This window comes from Ciconia boyciana, chromosome 12 (genome assembly GCF_034638445.1).
Source record: "Ciconia boyciana chromosome 12, ASM3463844v1, whole genome shotgun sequence".
In the NCBI taxonomy this organism is placed as follows: Eukaryota; Metazoa; Chordata; class Aves; order Ciconiiformes; family Ciconiidae; genus Ciconia; species Ciconia boyciana.
This window is the reverse complement of record NC_132945.1, coordinates 10,883,211-10,900,648: the sequence shown is the minus strand read 5'-3', so window position 1 is coordinate 10,900,648 and position 17,438 is coordinate 10,883,211. Positions and strand designations below refer to the sequence as shown.

At 40.7% G+C, this 17,438-nt stretch overlaps 1 protein-coding gene across 30 annotated transcripts in view; it reads left to right on the top strand.

Moving 5' to 3' along the window:
* Positions 1-17,438, top strand: part of HTR2C (5-hydroxytryptamine receptor 2C) — a 186,649-nt gene that overhangs the window by 103,506 nt on the left and 65,705 nt on the right. Inside the window, exon 1 of one of the 30 annotated variants that reach the window (XM_072877425.1) lies at positions 15,397-15,418. The exons of the other annotated variants lie outside the window; for them this stretch is intronic. The gene's annotated coding sequence lies outside the window, so the exon portion shown is untranslated. Of the gene's footprint in view, positions 1-15,396; positions 15,419-17,438 lie in introns of those variants that run through there. 30 annotated transcript variants of the gene reach the window in all.

Genomic DNA, 17,438 nt, shown 5'->3' with positions numbered 1-17,438 from the left:
ACATGGAAAAATACAACAAGGAGACAAAGTGATGTGCCTTGAGGAGCTGTGCAACTTGTAGGCATAGAAGCCTTTTCGGTGTCTTTCACAGCCTGGATTACATTGCTGACAACAATTTTCAGCATTGTTTTTTGAGCAATATTAGTGAGGAGGGAGCAGGAAGAAAATAATTTTAAACTGATGAGCCCTAAAGGTTCCTCTAGAAGATTTTCACTAGCTTCATAAAAGCTCCTGTAGACTTAATCTAAAAAATTACAGCAAAGATGGTTTATTGCCTTTTCATAGTCTTGTCTTTAAGCCTCTTGATTTTTAATGTTTGATTTTTAATGCTTTAATGATTTTTAATGCTTTAATCTTGATTTTTAATGTTTAAGCCTCTTTGATTTTTAACCCTTGTCCCTTAAAATCCAGAAAAGTGTTTTGAATTTTTACAGACTAAAAAACTGGTAGGTACCAATCGTGGAGGATGTTTTGAGCGACACAGTAGCAGGTAGCAGGGAGACAGAGGTCTGCACAAAAGGGCAAGACTCCAGGAGGGTCTCACTGGTGATGGGAGACTTGTGAAGTCTCAGACTGCTGCAGCACATCCTCCTCTGATGCAGGTAGAGGTGGGATGTTTTTTGCCCCAGCACTCTGCGTGCTTGCTAGTTTTGTCAACAAGTCCTGGATTCTGTAGAGATTTGGGGAGCAGCAGATCCAACTGGCCAGCGTTTACTTTGAGAGAGACTTCTCGAGAACAGGTAGGACAAGAATCAGTGATAACGGGCTGTCATTGGCAGCAGAGGTAACCAGTGAGTGTTTCAAAAGGCAGACTCTTCTCTTGTTCTTTGAGAGATTCCTGGTATTTGGACAAGTCCATCAAAGAACAAACTTTTAAAAGATGTTTATTCCAGAAATGGCATTAAAGAGGATGTGGAGGCTGTTATGCAAGTTCTGCTCAAGGAAAACATTTGGTTTTCCTCTCCTGGCAGGGGTGGGAATGATTTGTAAGAATTTGTCTAAAAATTCATAAGAAAATAACTTTCTGGTGGAGAAGCAAAAAAGCCTTAACAGCACCAACCCATTATTGCTTGTAGATTTTGATAGTGAAGATTTGTAATTTTGCAGAGGGTAGCTATTTCCATGAAAAATCCATGGTTGCTGTCTAGCAGTAAAAATGCTGTGAAGAACCACACAGGTTGTTTCTGGGGGAGCATTTCTCCCTGTGATGGCTGCAGTAGAATTGCTTCGTGCTTCTCTCAGGAGAGAAAAAGCTCCCCTAACCTACTAGTGTGTTCCACGTGATCACCTACAGGATTTACCAACTTCCCTGCTAATCATCCAGTGGATGTAGGTTAGGATGTCCTGGCATCAGTGTTCAGAGACCAAGAGGAAGGGAAGCCACCTCCAGCTGGATTTTATAGAGCTATTTGTCTCCGAAAGCACCAGCAGATTTAAATTACTGCTACTGTTGTCAATAAGTTCCTCCTGCATGTTCTGTAACGATTAAGGTCCTTGGAGCTTTTGGATCACTTATGCTTCTCAGTGTAGCTACAGATTGTGAACATAAGGGTTGCATCAAGTATATTAAATAACGAATTGAAAGGCAGAGGTTCCTTTCCTTCTGTGTACTTTGAGTAGAAAAATTCCTGCTGACTCCACATTTCTTGCTACTGAAAAAGATAACCTGGTGAGATAGCTAAATGTTAACTTGAAGCTTGCCAGCTTTTTCACTTGATGTACAATTGCTCTTAGAAACAGCTGCTGCCTTGCTGCTACCAGTGCCAGAGAGCGTTTTGTTTGATGACTTAATCAACGTGTTATTCTATCAGGAACCATTTGTGGATTCAAATACAGATGTAGGATGATAATTTTTGGGGAAAAAAAAGTTAATTTCCTTGAATTCCAAACATGCTCATCATAAAACAGGACATGTCCTATTCCTGATATGCTCTCAAACCAAGTCTAAGCAGGTTGTGCACCTAGTCCTAAGTATACAGGGCAGTGACTTTGCTCTTATTATTTGCAGCAAATTTTCTTAAAACATGATGGCTAAAAAAACATGAGGCCAGCTTTTTTTTGTAAATGTTAAAACTCTATCCATATCTCTTTGCAGCTTATTCTTTATTGTGTGATTACTTTCTGTACAAACTGAACCATGCAGCAGCAGTTTGAGGCTCACCTTTCAGAAACCCGAGAGTTAAAATGAAGTGCCAAAGCCTTAGATATACCTGGCTAATATAGACAAACCATAGTGTCTTCTGATCACTTCTAGTTAGTGCTCCTTAGTTGTATCCTAAAAAAGAAAAAATAAAATAAAAAAAAAATATATAGTCTTGGACTTTTCTAAAGCAATTGCAGCTGAAGGAATATCTATATGAAATTGGTTGGGGAAACTTCTTGCAGCATCACAATTTTGGCAGTATATGGAGCAGGAACAAAAACCTGCAAGCAATGGGTCCAGTCCTCGTCCGTCAGTGGAGTGATACTGAAAACTTTTAGCTGGTATGCGAGTCGTTCATTAAACCCAAAGAGAAACAATGAACACTTGGAGTTTTCTTTTCCAGGCAACAGTGTGGATTAGTGCAAGGAAAAATCCAGCAAAACATAATATTTCTTGCTTCTTTATCTACACAACCCATTTCTGATGTTTGTGAGATTGATCTGAGGTTCCTTCTCTGTTCCCATCCTATTCTCAGGCTACACATATTGTTGACCCATCATTAGTTGCTTCATTATATGAAGTTTTCTGTGTTCTGCCAAGCAATGGTAGTAGAAAACCAGTGTTTCTAGGGAACAGAAGCAAGCTGGAAATGCTCCTCCCTTTTCCTTTTCCTCTGTATAACACCCACAGGTTTGCCAGTTTCTTTTTTATCACCAGGTACGTAGAACCAGCTGTGTTATTAGAACAGAACAAAGGAAGTACAGGCCCTGCCTTCAAATGATGAAATGGCTAGGTTTAAGTCTTCAGGGAATCTGGGCAGTGCTCTGCTTTGCCAAAGAGCAGGTCCTAGGTACAATAAGCCCATTACCAGAGAAATCACATCCTTCTGACTTGTACCCAGCTCAATAAATGATGCCTGAAACATGCAGTCAGACCTCATTACTCTCCTTTGATTTGTGTCTGTGCTCAGCAGTGCGGATAGGTTGTTTCTTTCTCTTGTCTTTTTAAGAGTTTATGGTCTGCGGAATAGCTGTTGCTTGTCCACTGTAAAAGCGAATGAGCTAAATATTTACCAGTGATTTTTTTAGTACCAACAGTAGTGCCTGGAAGTGGGCTACTGAGTTTCAGGTTCGTTTCGTGCCCTTCCTTTGTTCCACCTCCCTGCCGATAGCGAGGCCAAGTCAATCAGAACATCGAGAGGGTTCAGATTACTAATGTTCTCAGCATTTACAGAGCTTTATTTCTTTGAAAAGAGAGAAGAGGATGAGTCTTTCTGCTCCACTACAAAGACTGTTGCTTTTTATGCTGAGCAGAGGTTTGCTTGTTTGGGTTTTTTCCTTGGAAATAAATTTCATTGCAACTCTTTACTGCTGCATTGAATTAAAAGCTTCTTCTACCTATAGGTATTTTGATAATATTGCATGAAGCCAATATATGGTGACTTCCAGAAAAGATATTTTCATCCAAATTTGGCTTCTGCTGTTCTTGATTCTAGCTGGTATTAGACACTTCAATAGATTCAGTATATTCAGGTTTTTGGGTGCAATGTAAAAAGGTACAATTAATATTATTGACCTTTGATTTTGGAGAGCATGTGGGTTAGATTACATATTACATTTTCTTTTGAAAGGCATTGCAAATTTTTCCTTTGGCAAAAATTCAAATGCAACAAAGTGAAGGTCAGCTTTTCATTTGATATGACCCTTTATTACCTGGGCTTCCTTCTAATCTTGTTCTCTCAGTTTTTGTATTGCTGCAATTCCATTGTGCTTAGAGTAAGTGCAGCCAAACCCAGGACTACTGTGTTTATCCTGAAGACCTTGATAGTAGGCTTGCTTTGCATGTCTCAGAAGAATTAACAGTTCTTTTTGAATCCTGACCTGTATGTACAGTTTAAGTACTAATTTAGCTGCTACACTGCCCCAAAGCTTCAGCATTAATTCAGGAGATAATCAGCAATCCTGACTTTCACAAACTTTCATAAGTTTACAGAATTATAGAGCTTTCTCTTGCAAGGAAATTTCTTGATCTTATTAACAAGGAAAACAAGAAGCTTAAAGCTGGCACAAGAACAGGTTTATTTTTTTAATTTCCAGGGTCTGATCATAGCATGCTTCCTCAGTTTGCAAGCAAGGATATGAAATGCATCTCATTCACAACAGCAGAAGATTTGTCCCAGTCTCTGCTGGGGAGACTAGTTGTCCTTAGACAATCATGTTTCTTCTCTCCTTTCTTTTCTACCTAGTATCTTCCTGACTAGGAGTGCCCAATTACATCCTAACTGGCTTCTTTCTTTTTATTGACCAGCTCTCCTTCCGAACGGGGGTCAATGCTGACCTGCTTTCTCTGCTGGATAAGCTTGCATATTTTTTGTAGCTCTTTTGAGACAAACTATTAAAAGAAAGAAAGAAAAAAAAAAATCCTAATTTATCGGGCTTCTGGATAAGCAGGATTTAAAATTCTGCAATTTGCTTCATAACTTCCTGTTAATGAGCAGGAAGGGAAGCTTAGCAAGTTCTTAAGCTTAGCAACTCTAGTGTATCCTATATGAACAGGGATGTAACTATTGTTCCTAACATCTACTTTCCTCTGCTTGTTTTAACACTTCCTGGATAGGTTAATCAGTAATTTTAACTGCAGTATGTGATTATGACTTGCAGTCATCTAGTAGAGGTTGCATAAGGATGTGTTTTCAGATAAAGCGAGGGTATGCACATGGTATCTTGAGAGATGTTTCTTTCAGCTCACTTCTTAGCAGACCTTTCCGGAGGCTTTTCCTGGTTTATTCTTAGCTTCTCCTGACACCCGCAAATGACTGCAGAAAGATGGGTTATCTCCATTGTGTAACAACTGTCAGCAAGCAGGACTCCTTCACTTCTTTGGGCCAATAACAGCAGGAAAACAGCTGACCCTCACCTGGTTTTATTCTGAGCGATGACGCTGACTCATGGTGCTCTGTAACCTTGTGGGGGATTCTTCCATAAAAGCAGTGATGTATTGAAAGTAGAGGTAGATGGCATCAGAGAAAAAAGCTTCAGCTGTGAGTTATTTGTGTCCATCTGGCAATCTGCTCTTATCCTCAATTAAACACCATATTGCCCTGGTGTTCCAGCATATACATTGCTACCCAAAACAGGTATGAAATAAAAACTACTATATTAAAGGAGATGTGTGACCATGCAATAAAACTGTCACGTACTTAGGGAGATGACCACTGCAATCTATTCTTAAATACACTGATTTTGTAACTGGTAATTTGTACAGGCTATTGTACAGGGAGCGTATTCTCCCTGTCTGACCTCTTTCTGGGTTTGGGAGAATCTGTTTTACATTGAGTGTCATCATGGTTCATGCCCTGCCATTTCCACATGGTAGGAGGAGACATTAGGAGATCCTACCTCATGCCAAAGCAGCTGGTAGCTACATAAGGCGTGACATTAGAAAGCAGCTTGCTAGTATCATGGGAAAATACTAAAGGCCCTATCTTCAGACCTTGTAAAATGCACTTAGTTTGGCATTGTGAAAATATGAGGTGATATCTCTGGTGGTTCTCACACAGTTATTTTGGCTTTGTATTGCCACTCAGCAGGAAAGTGTTGAGGGGTCTAAGCCAGCTCATGCATGTCTTCACTGGTGCCTGGTGGAGTTGCTCATAGGGACAATCACAAACGAGGCATCTGGCAGAAATCCTGCAGTTGAAGTTGCAGCTACTTATGCAACTATGTCACCCACCACCATTCTTTAGCTCTTTAGGAGGCCAGTGATGTTCTTATGAAAATCCATGTTGTTATTGTTGTGTTTTAGTAAGAAGTAAAAAAGGACTCCTGGGCTAGAGACAGACAAGTCCCTACAACATTTGCCATGAGAAGGACACCTGTGCTGGAAGTGAAGAGTGCTCAATACTTAAGGCTACGTTTAATATCCTGTCCGGTGACCTTTTGTAAGAAAGCTGAGAGTGCTAATGCCCAGGGTAGTCTATGAAAGGATATGTGCTTTTAATCAGCTTCCTAATAGTAGGATAATAAAAGCAATAATCCTTTTAGTATTCTGCTTCTATTATCTCTATCTATGTTTTCAAGGTCACTAAAGCAGTAAGCCAGTGGGGAAGATAAGCTTCCAAGGAGCTGAGCTGTAGAGCAGTGAAAAACGTAGAATCATAGAATCGTTTAGGTTGGAAAAGACCTTTAAGATCACCGAGTCCAACCGTTAACCTAGCACTGCCAAGTCCACCACTAAACCATGTCCCTAAACACCGCATCTACACGTGTTTTAAATACCTGCAGGGATGGGGACTCAACCACTTCCCTGGGCAGCCTGTTCCAATGCTTGACAACCCTTTCCGTAAATAAATTTTTCCTAATATCCAATCTAAACCTCCCCTGGTGCAACTTGAGGCCATTTCCTCTCGTCCTATTGCTTGTTACTTGGGAAAAGAGACAGACCCCCACCTCTCTACAACCTCCTTTCAGGTAGTTGTAGAGAGCGATAAGGTCTTTCCTGAGCCTCCTTTTCTCCAGGCTAAACAACCCCAGTTCCCTCAGCCGCTTCTCGTAAGACTTGTGCTCCAGACCCTTCACCAGCTTCGTTGCCCTTCTCTGGACACGCTCCAGCACCTCAATGTCTCTCTTGTAGTGAGGGGCCCAAAACTGACCACAGTATTCGAGGTGCGGCCTCACCAGTGCCGAGTACAGGGGCACGATCACTGCCCTACTCCTGCTGGCCACACTGTTCCTGATACAAGCCAGGGTGCTATTGGCCTTCTTGACCACTTGGGCACACTGCTGGCTCATATTCAGCCAGCTGTTGACCATCACCCCCAGGTCCTTTTCTGCCGGGCAGCTTTCCAGCCACTCTTCCCCAAGCCTGTAGCGTTGCATGGGGTTGTTGTGGCCCAGGTACAGGACCTAGCACTTAGCCTCACACCCAGCAGTATGGCTTGTTCTCTTGCTTCCAGCCCTTGGTGAGGGAGTCAAACCATATAGAGAACAGATTGAGTGGTTTCCCAGAGCATTGGTCACGACAGATTTCTAATATAGCATGAGCTTTATCTTGTGGTCTCTGAGCATCATTTATTCAAACTGAGAATTTGCACTTTTTTCTCTTATCAGGAGGCCAAACTATTTGGCCTGGGGGAGGGAGGGCTCCCCCAGGAGCCCTCTTTTAGCTGAGGGCTCTGATTTGTTTTGGCTTCAATGAGTTTGTTTAGTTTTTTCAAAACAACAACAAAAACCACCCCACCTGCCTCAAAAAAACTGTCATCCACTGCATGTACTGATTTCTGTTGGTGAAATTTTTAGCATAATAGGTTGGATGCAGTAGCAAAAAGATGTCATTTAAATGTCCAAAGTGTGCTTCTCTTCTCAGCTGTGCAGAACTCTACCCCTAGGTAGCAGACACACAATTTCCCTTGTCTTCATTAGACACTGTATACAAGAACCAAATCTGGCTGTTTGCATATTAAAGCAGCATAATATTGAGTTGCCCATCTCTTGTGAGCTCTTGGCATTAGAGTGTCTCTACTGTCTCTACTCAGCACAGTATCCTGTTTCCAACAGTGACCAGTAAAAAATGCCTAGGGAGGAGCGCTGGGCCAAGGGCAAGCGCACAGTCTTTGCCCCTGTAATCTCCCAGGCTCTGGCAATTTCTGCTTAGGGACTTCCTAAGCCAGATCTGGTATTATCCTGTTTAATAGCCCCAAATAGATTTTTTTTCTCTCATTATTTTATTTAATTGCTTTTTAAACTAATCTAAAATGTAGTATTCGTGACATTCTGTGGCAATGAGTCCAATAGTTTTAACAGGGCATTTTTTGAAGTTGGAGGATTTCTATAGGTTACTGGAGGACTTCTCTAGTTTACCACCATGTCACTGGTATTAGCTACTCCTAGCTTTTCACAGGAACATATAAAACCTTTGAGATGGGCAGTTATTTATTGAATTTCCTAGAGAGAGAAATGTATTCTTTGGGCAGTCAGTAGTATACTGCTGTCATGAATTTAATAGTTCACATACCATATAGCTTGTGGCTGTTTTAACTATGGATGATGTCACTTTTGCCCATAGAGATGTCTTTTGAATGCATCTCTTACCTCTACTTTAGTTGTATTCTATGCTATTGAGCAGCAAATTTTATTCTCCTGCACAGAAAATGCACTGCATTTTTGTTTAGGCCTTGATTTTTTCTTTCTTTGATGTTGCTTTAAGTAGAAAAAGCAAGTTTTGTCCTGGAATACTAAATAATTATTTTACTATAGACCTTTTGGTTAATTAAAAGATGTAGCCAAGCCCCAGTTTGTAGTACAAGATTTATTTTGATTGCCAAAGCCTTGAGCTGCCTTTACAGCAGAGCTCTTGTCCGTACCCAAGGTCTGTTTCTTACACTATTCATGCCGAGCTCTGCAGGCAGTTCTGACTCTGTTGGCTGAAGGACTCCCTGTGGTGGACAGGGTGTGTATGAGGACAGCATTGTAACGTACATGTTGTGTGTGTACATAGGTGATGGAGAAACGAAGAACAGTGGTAACAGATTATAAGCAGCAGGATCAAACAGTATTTTCTCATGCCAGAAAGAACCTTGCAATCTAATCTGACCTTTTCATATCACATAAACAATCCCTTGCGATTCCAACCTGGGAACTTTTTTATTTTAGGTGCTGGCCATGTACCTTTTCTCCCTATAGCATTACTGTCAGTGTTAAAGCCCAGTTTTATTGCATACTGTGGCATGGTAATGATTTTGTATTGTGTACCATGCTGTAAACATCCAAGCCAAATTGTTGACAGTCTTAATGTGTTTTGGAGCAAATGCATTTCCTGAGGTACTATGTGTTCCACCAACATATAGTTAATATATCAGTTCTTCTGCCTCAGGCAGAGATGCTTAGGCTCGCGTCTCTTGGTTGTTGCTTTTAATTTGAATTCAGTTATGAGCATTGAAGAAACTGTCTCAGACATTACAATTGCTTTAAATTCACAATAGAAATGGTCCATGAGCCATCACATGGTTTTCAGACATTCACGCTGCTGCAATTCAGGCATCTATCTTAGGCTGTGCTGGGCAGCTGTGTCATTCCATGTTGGCTGCATAGGACAGCAATGATATTCAAGTTACGCTGAAGTTGTATAAGATGAGTTGAGCTCCTCTGCTCAACTAACTGCTGAGCATCTAACTGCTCTTGAAAGGAGTGGTCCTGCTCAGGTTTCCCTACCCTGCCTTCGCTTGGGGCTGTGTGTTTCCAGCACTTCTCTTTTGTTAGTTCTTGCCTTCACTGAACCCATTAGTGAAATAATTCAACTGACTAATTAGACAGTGAATATCCCAGCTGGGGGGAAAAAAAAAAAAAAAGAAAAAAAGAAAAAAAGCTGTGCTGGTGAACTGATACAGCTTACTTCCAAGTGATGAATTTCAGGCATGATGAATAGCCAGTCCAAAACATGACCAAAGTCATGCTTTCCCTCAGGTATCTGATGGAACAGCACTGAAGCATGAAAGTTCTGTGAAATAAAAAATACATTCCCAACTATCTTAATGTTATCATCTTCCTCTATTTTCTGCCTTTCTGTAACTGCTTCTAGTCTGGCAAGCAGAGTGGTTATCAAAGAGTTCCAGTTTATATAGAATGGTGTGCTTTGCTCTCGTGGCTGAGCAAAAACCTTGAAAACTTCAAGTGTGCACAGTCTAGGCTTTCTGTAGTGAGAAACCAGGGATGAACCCAGCTGGGGTACGTTGTTTGCTCTACTGCTTCTCTTAGATTTTATTTCCAAGATAGTAGGTCTTGATTTATCTACTTGTAAATTGAACATAAGTGTGTTTACCAGTGTTGTACAAACACTGTGTGGCTGAAAGGCTGTCTGAGAGTCCGTGGATAATTTAGTTGCTGTGTAAGCACTTGTAATGAAGGAGTCCTGCTAAATTATCTGTCAGACTTTCTGTAGAATTTTTCCAGTGAAAATATACCAATATATTGTTTTCTTAAAGATGCTTTGAAATATGGTCAGGTGAATTAGTTCACCTAAAGAAAGAACATGTCTAAATTACAGTCCCATTTCTCTCTGTATCTGACACAAGCTGGTTTCTAAGACTGCAAAGCCAAAAGAAACCCAGGCTGTGGTGTTCTCCATTTTGCTCTTTCTTTCCCTCCCATTTTGGCAGCTTGCATGGCTCCTGCCACTGGCCAGGTATGTAAGTGGAAAGTTGGCAGTATTAGCTACAGGACACCTTCAAGCCTGGCTTAAAGTAGGACCTGCCAAGGATCTTGCGGGGAGGCTTCTTCAACATGACTCTCCACTCCACTGTACAGTTCACCAATGTTGCCTTGGGTCAAACCGATCCATAGGACCTGAGGCTGGTAGAAAAGCATCAGAGTTTCATTAAGATGCGGAGATGAGCTGAGTAGTTGTGTTAATTTACAGCAATGACTAACTGATTGGTGAACTTCTGGGTGCAATCTGAATTTCAGGGAAGGCTGTTTGCTCTGTGACAGTTCCCTGGTTTTGTTTATGATTGAAATGGAGTGGCCTTTTATCTCAGTGTTTGGCAGTAGGTGAAGCAATTGTACTATTTTGGCTGCCCTCTGACAGCTTCTCACAAGGATGCTGGGACTTGAGACAAGCATGAATCAATTGGCTTCTCAGAAGAATTCTGAGAACTGGCTCTCTGCCACTCTGCCTGGAAATGGGACAAAAATAATGCCTTTGCTCAATTCTCTTCGACTTTGCTGAAATGCCCCAAAATCCTCAGGCTAGAAAAACAGTCCACAAAACTAAAAAAACAGCAGTGTGTTTCTGTTATTAATAGTGCCAGGATTTAGGGTGACCGAAAGACCCAAAGTACTTGGCTTTGCTTGGTGAATTGAAGCAGAGAAATATGGATTGAACGGTCAAGTGCTAATCTGCAAAGAGCAAGTGGTGTGATTTTGCCTCAGGAAGAAATCGTGCTTGGGTATGAGTGATGCACAGCAGGGGAGCAAGGCTGGAGACTCCCGAACTAACAGCACGAGCTGCTCCCTCTTGATCCGAGGAGCTTCACTCCCCAGTTGCACACTGTACCCACTCGTTCTCTGCAGAGCTGCCTCAGATTTAGGAAACCTGTAAGGGTGGAAGGATGTTGCTTCAAAGACATGGTATCAGAAGCTGTTATTGTGGTTATTTAGTCTGCCTTCCCATGTGTGGAAGATCGGAAAAATGTAAGGGCAGGTGATAAATGCAGCAGGAGTAATTTGGGGAAATGCTCAGTTATGGTTTTAAGGCTGGGAACACCCCTGTGAAGAACAGATGTCCATATTATTTGTCAGAAGGGAAGATAATTTTCTTTCAATAATACAAACACACTTTTTAAAAAACAATGTTTTAAGGTTCTCAGGATCTAATTAAGGAAGTGTGTCCAATAAGCAACAGAGCTGGCCCCTTCCCAGAGCTGGTGTGAGCATGCACTGCAGTGTCCCACCTGCTGGGCTCTGATGCCAACACTGTTCTTTGATACCTGCAACATTCCCATGTCTGGAGCTAACCTCTGACAGCTGAAGGTCTATGCATCTTTCAGCACTTTAACTTTTGTCTCAGTTGTTGACAAGATTAGTATGTTCATATTTCATAGCATTTTTGAAGATACAAAACCAGGCTGGTTTCAGTGTTGTCTCTGGAATGTTAAAATGCCTTAGTGTGATTTTGCTGGGTCTGTTATACTAAATCCCACAATTTGCTTTTTCCATTCTTGTTTAATTAATTTTGAATTAAAAGGATATGTCTAGAATTAAGCATGTTCTTGCCAATTTAAGATCGCTTATTAATAATATATTTGGACCTTGAACAGAGATTAAAATTTAGTATATTAGTTACTTTTAGGCAGCTTAATATTTTTAATAGAGAGAAAAATCCGTCTTATGTAACTAAGCCTATAATTCTAAATGAAACTGATTTAGCTGATCCGATAAATAATTACTGAAATTGGAAATTAGATAAATTCTGATTCATTAGCATCTGGTTTTAGAATGCGATTGTAAGGAAACATGAATGGGAAGAGGATGCTGGAAGTATATCTGTTGGTAAAGTAATAATTAGAGAGGACAAAAGTAATTTAGTCAAGATTTAAGATTGCCTTAACTGACAGTACTAAATTTTTTCCACAATGAAACACAAAACAGTGCTAAAGATTTCTCTGTTGTTATAAAATTGAAGTGAAAGTGAGGGTCATCAAAACTCCTATGAGGACCATAAACATATTGAATAAACTTAGATGAATCGGTAACTTGTATTGAGTAGGAAATAATAAATTTATCTAATTGATTGTTCTCTGGAGTTTCGTCTGGGGTTTATGGGATTGCAGGGTAGAACTGGTGGGAGCAGGATGAGGCAAATTAACTGAAACACAACAAAAGCTGAAGGAAAAGCTTATCCCACCCGCTGCAGAGAAGAAACCTCAAAACTGAGCATTAATTTGTCTTAGTTTGATATATATAGTACAACACACGCTGTAGTTATGTAGCTGTTTGATATGAGCTGTTGTTAGATAGTGCTAACACTTCTTCCATATGCAGGATTTTCTTCGGCTTGTTTGTGGACAGCTGGTGGTCTGTGAAGAATTGGCTGTTGATATGGCTTCTGTTCCTCATTTCTAATCCTAAAAATACATGCAATACTTTCTTCATCTCACTCTTCATGCAGCAGAATTGCCCCAAGGCTAACCATGCAGCAGAATTGCCCCAAGACTAACCATGCATCTGTGAAGTGTGGAAATGACAGGATCCACAAGACAAGGTGCCTGGTAGGGGTTAGCCTGTGCTAGGGAAATGTCTGGGAATCCCGTATGAAGCACCAGAAGGAGTCCAGTTGCTTTAAAGATTTTAAAAAGTTCTGGATCCACAAGAGCCTGTTACTCCCTGCAAACCAGCATCTCTGCCAGTTTGAAGATGCTGGTTTCTCAGTGCCTGTTTCCCACACATCACTGTGCCTTAGATAGCAGAGAACCATGTTGCTCTCATCTGTTTGGAAACTTCTTTCTTGCTGCTGGTGGTGGGGTAGGTCCCGAGGTATTAAGCATGGGTCCTCCCTACCCCCTCTGGGCCCCAAACAGGGTTTACCTGTACAGTGGTGTTTCCATTCTCTGACACGTGTTTTGGTGAGCAACCAGAGCTTGTGTGCATGTGGAAGAACAGAGCTTTAGGTGCCAAAACAGACCTCGGACATGCCAAGATGCATTGGATTACAGGAGTCTCTGAGCCCAAGCTGGAGTTGAGGGATTGCAGGATGACGGGCTGAGAATTCAGTAAGGCATCCTGAAAGTTGTTGAAAAAAGGGGTCAGAGATACCATTGACTTAAGATCTGTGAGAAGCCATTTTTAGCTCTTGCTCATGGTGTTTGCATAAGTTACAGATGGCTGAATTTTTTGTCCTCTGCTTTGTATCTAGTATGCAATGAGTAGTTTCCGCAGTCTGTAGTGAGACAGTGCACTGTCATTGCAATGATTCATTACCTCACTATCATTCTGTACACAATTTATCAAGCCGAAACCAACTTTTAGAAAATGCCTGGTATGTTTACAGTGTGGGAAAAATACTCGATAACAGAACTAGCTCTGTGGATAGTTAGAGGTTGGGGTCAGGGCCATCGATAATATGTCATTGAAATGGCCAGTTCTGTAAATATGTTGGTAAAATTCAGAAGTACTGGAAAGCAAATTAAGAAAGAATAAAGGCCCAACTGTTCAATTGGCCCCAACACAGCCCCTAAATCTGTGTGAACAAATGTTTATGAGCAGAATTAGCCCATTTGGCTATACAGTCTGTGCATTGTGTACTTGCTTTCATTTGCAGTAAATGTGAACAAAAAACTTTATATTCCACTGTTACGTATGCAAATCCAAGCCCTGGATCTATAGTAGGTTTGGTGATGCATAGTGTACATTGGTGCAGAGGCCAAACTTTAGACTGGTTCTTGAAAAGGCAACTGAACAGGTGAACTACAAAACTGTGCTCAAGGTCCACAGTTCTGGTTTCAAAAAGCAAAGTCCCAGAAGGACACTCAGCTTTCTCCTTCCGATAGCTATTTACTATTTTCAGCACCCCAGTGCAGAACTGGAAACATTTGGAAAGACCCACACTGAGTGTGCTTTCTTCTTCAAGGGCTTTTTTCTTTTATTGGTCCTTTTAAGAGTAACTAAATATAATATAATAATATACTTCTAATAGCCCTCCGTCGGAAATCTTTTTTTTGCCTTTCTTGCAAGGTGGGTGGGTTTTACCATTTTTTTTCCACATACTCAAGAAAAAACATTCACAAAGTTTCTGAAATAAGTGTGGTTTGTAACTGGCAAACTAGCCACCCAGACTAAGGTTCATTCCCAATACTACATTGATGTGGGAGTAACATTTAGTTAAACTTCAAGCTGCTCTGCCGAGTTCAATTTTATAGGTGTGCAAAAATCCAGGAGATTCCTGAGTCTTTCTCAGCTGGAAATCTGAGAATATGGGTTTTCATTTTTCCACCCTGCCTGGTTCCATCCTATCTGAAAATCCAGACAGAGATGGAAAAGGTACACTTTCAAATTTCAGAAGAACACCAGATTGTATTTATGCCTAGTACAAGGGTAAAAGGGTTGAGCATTTTCTAGGATTGTCATCCTCTAGTATACAGCACTACAGTTGACTCACTTCATATAAAAAGAATGTAGTTCATTTTATTTTGTAGGTACCAAAAAATACTCAGAAAAGCGATCCTACTGGGTCATGATTTTCTGCTAGTGATTCACACAAGTCGGTCCCCTGGCTGAGTGTTCTTGAGGATGATCTTTCTGTAAGACATAAAAATCTCAGTTAATGCTTTCAGCAGAAGTTAAACAAGCTGCCATCTTGAGCAGCTTGGAAGTAATAAACTGTGCTGAACTGAGCTGAGCTACAGGCATGCATCCTACGCAAGGCTCTGGCCCTAGATGCATACAAACTACTAGCTATATTCTTATGCTCCAGGGACTATTAAGTGAAGAAACATTTCCCTTTGTACAAAAACTGTGTGAGTGATATATGCCAAAATGACACATGGATTGTCACATATTTGGGCTTTAATGTGTTCTGTTTTCCAGGGAAAGCATCAATTACAGGTAGATCGACAGCCAATGCACCTTGGGCACTAATGTCTGCAATCCCAGTGCTGCCACAGAACCAGGCTCACAGAAACGCAGCCCAAAATCAACTCAAGTTAAATAAACTTTTGAAAAGTTCTGAGGACTCTTACTTAGGTGAACCATAACTAACAGCAACACATTAAAAAAAAATTATCAGGTAATTATTAGAGAACAATAACATTGTTAAGCTGACTGGGCTATACACCAAGGGGCTGTCAATCACAGTTGTTATGAAAAGCAGAGCATTTAGAGGCTGTCAATCATACCTGTTTGTAAAAGCCGAAGGACTTCAGGAATTGTTATGCCTGAATTTACCAAATGCAGAAATAACAAAAGCACCTGAGTCTCATGCAGACTGATATTACAGTTTATGTAGAAGTTCTTGCATGAGTTTATGCCTTTATTAATCTGAAAATATCTTATGACACTGGGAGCTTGGAAAGGTTTATTTTTCAGCTAGCTCCTTTATATCACTGATTTTTTTAAGGCTTCTTAAGTGTGTCAAATCTGGTAACAAAAAAGTAACTTTTGTTACATTCTTTTGCTGTGAAGCAAAAATGTTGGAGTTAGTATCCAAATGGCAGAGAGCTGGTACTGGAGCCCTTCAGTTTCCTGGGGAGTTTGACACACATCTGCATATCCAAAACACTGCAGCAAATACCAACTGGAGAATTTAAAAGGACTCAGGAAATCCTTTAACTTAAATGGAGTTACTCACGCATAGATGCTATGAGAAATGGTCCCCAGGAGACTGAAAAAACCGTATGGAACCTTGTGTCAGTTTATTTTTAAGAGAAGCGTTGAACACATGTTACTCACCTGATATAAACCAAAAGAAATAGTTAGTTGTTTGGGAGTTTTTTGTTTGTTGGGGTTTTTTTAAATTAAATTGAATAGCTTTTGTGAGAAAATGGCTTTCTGATGATATTTTTCTGCATTTGAAAAACAGGAGTTTCCTGTACTGTGCATCACCGCAGTGTGCCCTGGATTTGTAAATCGCCGCATTTTATAACTGAGGCCAAGTGGAAGCGTGTATCTGCAAATTTAGTGTTTGCAACACTGTCTGAAAACCTGTTTGTTACTGAATAAATCATGGATTTCTACTTCTTTGAAAGGTTTCCATCAAAGAATTGGTATCATTCAGTTTTATCCCGGAAGGCCGAGGGCTTTCAGCAGGTTTCTTGCTGCTCTGGGCCCTGCAGGAGCCCCAGCATGAGTAACCCTGGTGTTAAGCCCTACCTAAGCATGAATTTTTACATAAATTTTTGGGAGCTTCACTTTACCAGATACAACATCAGGAGTGTGTTCACTGAGTATTGATACCTTCCCTCCTTGCCAGCAGTTATTATTGCAATGATGACCTCGGTGTCCTATTGTATTGGGCACTTTATTAAGCATGGTGGGACTGAAGGAGGAGAAAGGGGAGAAGTCCCTGCTCCAAACAATTCGTGGCCTGACCATCCTAAATACATTTAGAAAGGAAAGGAAAAGGGGTTAACCTGCCCAAAATCATCCAGCGAGCCGGTGGCAGACCCAGAGGTAGAAGCTACATCTCTTTGACGTTCGTAGGAGTTTCTTAGGTGGACATGGACCACACCACCTCCCCTGGTGGCATGCCTATGTACTGCAGCAATAAGCATCATCTTGCCAAAGCAGTAGCTGCACTCACACAACTGGTAGTTAATTCAGTGATTTTTTAAAGCAAATGTTAATAATTAAACTCAAGTGGTTAATGAGTTTCTAGAGAAAAGATCAAATTATACTCTTCAAACATGGAGTTAGAATTTTGACTAATTAGAAGAAATATGTTTTTCCTGTGAGGGGCAGTTGCTGAAGTGACAGTTTGGAGACTGTTGTGACAGCATTTGTAGAGATGGGTGCCAGCCAAAGAACAGAGCTTTTTTAGTATCTCTGGTAGTGTAGTAGTTTCTTTTGAAGGCATAATTATGTTGCATTCTTTGCGCAGTTCATTAGGAAAAGAAAAACAAAGAACTTGTATTCCATGTGGTTGATGTTCACACATTTTTATCTTAGCATGATAGAAGAAGTTGTTAGATCCAGAGAGTAACATGGTGTCTCTCTCTCTTTCACTGCTAGCCTAGTAACATAACTAGTGCTAGGTGGAAAACAGCTTTTCTAGCCCACAACTGTTATTCAGGAGTCCATTTTTTTTTCCT